General features: G+C 41.7%; 1 pseudogene; it reads right to left on the bottom strand.

Annotated features, from left to right (window-relative positions):
- Positions 1–482: 482 nt before the first annotated feature.
- Positions 483–4,627, bottom strand: LOC142025814 (E3 ubiquitin-protein ligase RBBP6-like; annotated as a pseudogene).
- Between the last annotated feature and the right edge of the window lie 2,071 nt (positions 4,628–6,698).

Here is a 6,698-nt window from a genome sequence, read left to right as displayed (position 1 = left end):
TTCTCCACAACTATCTTCTGCATACTTACTTCATAATAAATCAACTGTTGCAGAAGTGCTACAGCCTCATTTAACAGCTTACAAGTAGTAATACATTGAATTTCTGTAGAATACTTACAGTTCCCAGCCTGGTCTGCTACCTGCTGAGCAAATTGTACTGGCTCTCACAGTAAAGGATGACCTTTTGGAGTGGAGAGAGGAAAAAGCAAAAAATCCCATTCAGTTTATCTGAAGATAATTTTTTAAAAGACATTCTAAAGTTACAGTTCCTTACCACTGGTGGGTATTGATAGTCCTTGGGGGCTCAGACGACTTGCTATTGCTGGCTGTCTTCGCATAGGAACCTGATAGCCCTTGTGAATAAATGCAGACAGTTGGAAAATAAGTTCTACTAAAATATAAGAATCGCTGCATATGTTGGAAGAAAGCTTACCTTCTCGTCCAACAAACTGCTGATTGACAGAGAGGAAGATGTAGAAGGTTCAGTGGCAGTCACCAGAGCAGCAGGAGGTGTAAGTCATGAGTGGTGGTGGAGGCAGTGGCGGCTGCTGCTGCTGTTGCTGCCAAATCTGCTGATAGAGCCTTTTTGTGTAGCCAGTTCCATTTTTGAAGTTGTTCACAGCCTAGAGGCAGAAAAACATTTACAAAAAAGGTAAGATGAAACTTCAGCAGATATACGAACAAAAGCCTTCCCAGAGGAAAATTACTTGTGTATTCCTGTAAATGCTACCGGTCCTAAAAGAAATCAACATACAGATATATGAACACATGACATTAAACACTGATACTAATGACTGGTAACTCAGAGTAACTGTATTTAAAGTACTTCAGTGTTAACGCCAAATTTGAAAGCGAGGCAATCACGTTAAACAAGAGTGTGATCTGAATTTGCCAGATTGCCTCTAAAGAGTTGTAAGCTTCTGTGACAACAACAGAGAATGTATTTGAAAACTAAATTTAGCCTTATTCAATTACGCCTTGCTTAAGGAGATGTAAATTAATATTTTCTTCCCTTTCAGCTTTTTACAAATAGCCTTTTCTTACAAGCACTTTACGTAAACGTCATTGTGTTACCTGCCATAGGCACTTGCTGGCAATCAAAGCATCAGGCGAAACATCTGTCTGATGACACGTTGGGCATGTACATTCCTCAGATTCCAGTAATGCTGTTCTAATTCCTGTGAATAATTAGAATAATCAAAATAGTATTTAGCCAAACTAAGGAAGTTTTGGGGGTTCTAATCAATTATAGAAACACATATATGATTACTGGGTGAATATGGTCTCGAATTGAGAGCATGAAGCTATAAATGTTCAATAGTGTAAAAAATTTCTAGTATGCAGCAAATAACTATACAGTTTTGATACTTCACTATTGTAACATCTGAAGATGTAGCACAGGCTGTGTCTTGATGTTTCAACTAGTCTTTTTCCCACTATCTAGTACAGCGAGAAGTCCCCAACCTCAAGGTTAATGAATAAAACACATCTCGAGAAACCATCAGTAGGTTCAAAAAACCATTAGTAGGTTCGAGTTCTGAAGGTTTTAACCAACTCTCCCGTGGAGAAGAATGTGGATTAAATGCTTAACTATCCGCTTGTTGCAGACCACTGTAAGTCACCAGAGTTGGCTATATAATTTTGTATGAGAGAAAGGGCTGTGGACAAACTAAATGCATTCAATATCTAATATTGTAATCACCTGCACAGTTAGCCACTCTTCTCATACTCGTCCTTCCACATGTAAAGAAGATTTAACTAGATATGTAAAAAGGTGGGGGAAGCTTCCTGGCTTTTTTTTTCCCTTTATATGAGAAGAGCGCTTTTGTATTCAATTCGTATTAAATATTAAATAGAACTGGTAACAAAGTTACTTCGTTATCTCCTCTTTCTGCTTTCAGAAGATCAGATGTGATGTTTTGAATCAACAATTAAGGGAGTAACACTAACATTCATCAAAATAACTGTTTCCACAGCAGGGAATAACAGCTGCATCAGTCATTATGTCCTTACAAATCAGACATAACAACTTGTCTGGAACAGGATCATCATCCGAGGAGAAGTACGGCTCCTCTGGTAAAAAGGGAGGCTTTTCCTTCTTTCCTCTAGCATAAGCTTCCCTGGAGGAGGGGTGGGGAAGGAAAAAGAAACAAGTTAAAGATGGGTAAAGGAAAACTTTTCCAAGCTTTGGATTTTATCAGAGGAAGATAGGAGATGGAATTCTCACTCCACATTGGCCTTCTAAAACATAGGCACTTGGTTTAAACTACTTTTCTATAGCCACAACACTATAAGAGGGAGGGAGGAACAGTTTTCTTTCTGCAGAACTCTCCCATTCATTGGATCAACTAAGAAGTAAGCTCAGACTAGGAAAATATTTTTTGACAGCTAGAAATCAGGTGAAATGAACCCCACCTCTCCTTTGCCAGAGGATGAATGTAAATTGCAGGCTCAGGATGAAGGTAGTCTCTGAGTAATTACATTTAATAAAAGGAAGAAGTCTATGTTACAGCTTCTACAAAAGGAGATCCATGATGGAAAACGAGAAGTGCTATCAAGCTCATTTTAAAACAGCCACTCTTGTCAGCACACGGTAGTATTTTCTCAGTTTATAGCAACATGAAAACGTCAGTCTGTTTCACGCATGGGATTTAATAAAAGTCAGAGGGGGAGGAAATCTCAGTCCAACAGCTACCTGCTAAATTTGGCAAGAAGCCTTTGAAACATAAAACAGAAGCAAAATGAGCTTTCAAGGACAACAACTCCACTGCAAACACTACTGAAATGTTTTGCGGAAATACAGATTCTTAGCATACCACAAGTTTAGCCAACTTCCAGGGGCATGAGCAGCAGGACCACCCTCTTTTAATATTGGAAAGTATCACAGATTTTCAGGTTAAGATACAATGACAGTGCTTCCTCCCCCATAATGACAGATGCTGACCAACTTGGTTGCATTGCCACTCAGATATTTATGCATGGTTTCTCTCGCTCACTTTTTGGTCAGTTCACTTAGTTCCATACTTATGTATTAATAGTTGGTATTCCATATTTTCCAGAGCTTGTCAGCATAGCACCCTTTGTATTGGCATCTTTCATCTCTGTCATGAAAATCCTTGGAATTCCTGTGCTCTTTTTAATTCTGGGAACAGACTCAAAATTTTTGTCCTGTTCAAGAAAAGAGAGGCAGACGTACCTCAAGACCCACACTTAAAATGACATTTCCCTGATTATTTTAAGCAGCAAAAGCCTTTAATCCTCTCCTTTTACCCAGCGTAAGGGTTGCTCAACTGAAATACTTGTTTTCCTACATGAATATAGCCAGGACGTTCCAAAAACTTGAGCAGCGTTTTTAAGTCGAGTGACATTCTTTGGCTTAACTTCAGGTTCCTTAAGGCTGACATATGCCTTAGCTCACCATCCACTCAGAGAAGAGACATAAACCCACTGCTCCTCCTCCAAAGCACAATTCAGAGTGAGAGCTTAAGCCGGTGCTCTGAATCAGTCACTGGAGAAACTTACATTCACCATCTATAAGTGAAGGTTGAATACATACATACCACATGTATACCTTCAGTGACTAATGTTAAATGGCATGAATACTCAACCAGGGACTTAGTGTAATTAAAACATGCAAATATTCAATAGATGGGGTCAAGAGAAATGCCTTGGTTTCATACAAAATAATAAAAACTCTGAACTGTCAAAAAAAGAGTGGAAAACAGAAAAATTTCCACTACTACTGAAGTATATAAAAAATATGCATGAAAGTTCACGGAGAAAGATCTATGGACATATTTAATGTCTACGACCTAGAAAGAAAATTTCACCTTTATCATTCCACCTTTCCCTTGACTTTTGAAGGGCTCTGCAACATTGCCATATAACTCTGCATTTCACCCCAAGAGAAACAATTCTTAATATGAGTATTCATGTATTTGTTACGTAACTGCCAAGGTAAAACAATTAAAAACGAGAGTAACACCAGAAGTGCCCCACAATCATACCCCATTTGTTGGGCAGTTCTTCATGTAGTGGCCAGGCCTTCCACAACGAAAGCAAGTATATGATGGTGGAGGTGGGCCCAAGGGTTTCTTCATGTAACTAAGAGGTTTTGGGCAAAAAAAGAAAAAGGTAGGCATGTGTCTCTCTTGTTAAAACACACTTCTCTGCAATTATCCCATAAGCTTCAAAGAACAGCTTTCACATAATCAACACTTACTTGATTGGATCGTATTCACAGCAGGACTGTACCATCAAAGCTTTTATTTCATCTTCTTCGGAAGCATTGGCTTCAGTCAGATTGGCAGTCTGTTTAACAGGTAATTATTTGACATGCGCATTAGAAACACATTTAAGCCCACACAGCCAAAGACACCACCACTCACTCGATCCTGTAAAGAGCAGCACAACGCTAGCTGAGGTTGCATGAAAACAGTGGCTTACGTACAATATAGCTGTACTGAAGACGCTTTGAAGAGTCCTTGTGCCATTACAGGGTGTATATGTGCCTGTTAATCTACCTGAAAAGAGCATCCTTGGGCACTCAAAACCTTACGCTCTCTTTCTGCCTTACATAAAGACTTGTGTAACTAATCCCATTTTCTTCCACGTGGACATACGCCATGTGCAGCAAAAATTACACTATCCAGTATTTTTAAGCTGATTTTTAAGCTCCAGACTAGTTGAAGGAGGAGACTTCCACTGTACGCTTAATTCAGAAAGATGTATGCAAGGATCATTATTTACATTTTGCAGCACTGAAATGACACACAACTTAAGATTTGGGGAGGTTGCTTTTGCTTGCTGAAATTCAGCTTCTGACACAGAAGCATTGTTTAACCTTCAGGTGCACAATCTCTCTTAAATCCTCCACAGAGCTGATGGGGATAGGCATGTCTTGCGTCCCTGAATACCTGGGACTGGGAAAAGGCCTTGTCGGAATGTGTCTTCACGGCCTTAAAGAGGATGAGACAGCCAGCAACCATCCTTACCATGTGTATTCTAAGATAAAAAGAAATACTGGCAACACTGTTTATCATGGGGAGGAAGAATACAGCTGGAAAACTGTGAAGAAAACCATGTACCAGCAACACAGGATTGTGGATGCAATGTGTGTTATTTCATGAAAAACAACTTGAAATCAAAACTGATGGTTGGTGGGAGTTGTGCATAGTAAAATGTAGCTGAAGTAGGGTCAGAATACTTAAACCAGGGAATTAGAAAGATATTTCAAACCTTGGCATAAATAATACAGAGTGTAATTCAGAAGCAGAGCACACACACACCCCCTCCCAAGGGAAGATTCATAACGGCCTCTTTCATACACACAGTATTTCTTTCTGTGGAGGTGAAAGCAGGCTGAAAACCACAGAAGACAGCCAGGAAGAGCAGAAAATTCACTGCAGTAAATACACAAATTGCAAAGCATGTTCTAACTTGACCTCACACAGGGTCACATGTACCCTCATTTCCCAAAAGCTGGTGTGACAGGTACACTCGACCCCATAACCAAACTAGCCATAGGTTGGTACAGGCTCCAAAGGAGGTAAAGGCCTGAGCCATAGCCGGGCCAAGAACTCCTCTAGTTTCAATCTCTTCTCTGAAAACCCACAAAGGAGCAGAGTGACCCAGTGAGCACTGCTGCGTATGACCTTGGCACACTCATCATGCCATTAACACAGGAACAGCGGGTGGCTTTTCCAAGACTCATTTATCAAGGAGCAAAGAAAGCTGTGGGTACGAGGAGTCTCATCCATACCCTTCCTATCACATGTAATTTGACTAGGAGCCAGCCACTTTATCCCATAAATACGACAGCCTAAGTGAGCCCTCTTGCAGCTCTCCCTGCTAGGCAGCGTGGCTGCACGGCAGTGATCTCCCCTTGAGCTGGGACACCTCTCAAGGTCGCTCCTCGAGGCAGAGAGACCTGTTCTCAATGGCAGATCTTTGCTAAGTGACTGATAGCATGCTGAATTAATACTAATGAAACATTACTGATCCATGTAGCTACTTAATATTAACTATTATAAACTTTGTACAGATAATTCCATTAGACATAAACTGTTGCCCAAGTCTGAGACTAAGATTGGACCGAGCCGCCCCTAGGCTCCATAAGGAGTTTAGAAAGCAAGGGGGTCCCCTCTGAACCTCGCGACTCAATGGGAGGGTCTTCCTTACCCCTTTGCATCTCCGGTCTCTGTATGAATCCTTCCAGCTCGATTCTAACTCAATTCTCCTTCGTACGTTTCTTCCGTGCAGTAATTAATAAGGCGAACCTTGCCATCCAACTAACTGAACCTCGGGAAACCACCGTCAAACTTTGTTAAACTCCAAAAATTTATTGAACTCTGTCAAATTATTATTTTACCTCCATGAAACACACTGATGCTTCTCTCCTTCTGAGCGAGGTGCCTTCCGCCCCTTGGCAAGAGATTGGCGCAGCCGGCAGGATCCTAAATCAGGGCGAGAGATTGGCGCAGCCGGCAGGATCCTGAATCTGGACCCGTGACAGCCCGCAGCACAGCCTGCGTGGGGCAAAAGGCACGCATCAGACCTCGGGGCCATCAGACCCACAGGGAGGCCTGGGGACAGCAAGGGCACCTGCTCTGTCCCCACCAGGGCACGCCTGCTCCAAAGCATGGAGCTGCCGGCTGCAGAGGAGGCCGCCCTGCCTTCCCCTGGCCCGCGGACATGAA

The sequence above is a fragment of the Buteo buteo genome, chromosome 30 (genome assembly GCF_964188355.1).
Source record: "Buteo buteo chromosome 30, bButBut1.hap1.1, whole genome shotgun sequence".
Lineage (NCBI taxonomy): Eukaryota > Metazoa > Chordata > Aves > Accipitriformes > Accipitridae > Buteo > Buteo buteo.
Note: the sequence above shows the minus strand (reverse complement) of the source record. Positions and strands in the feature narration are given on the sequence as shown.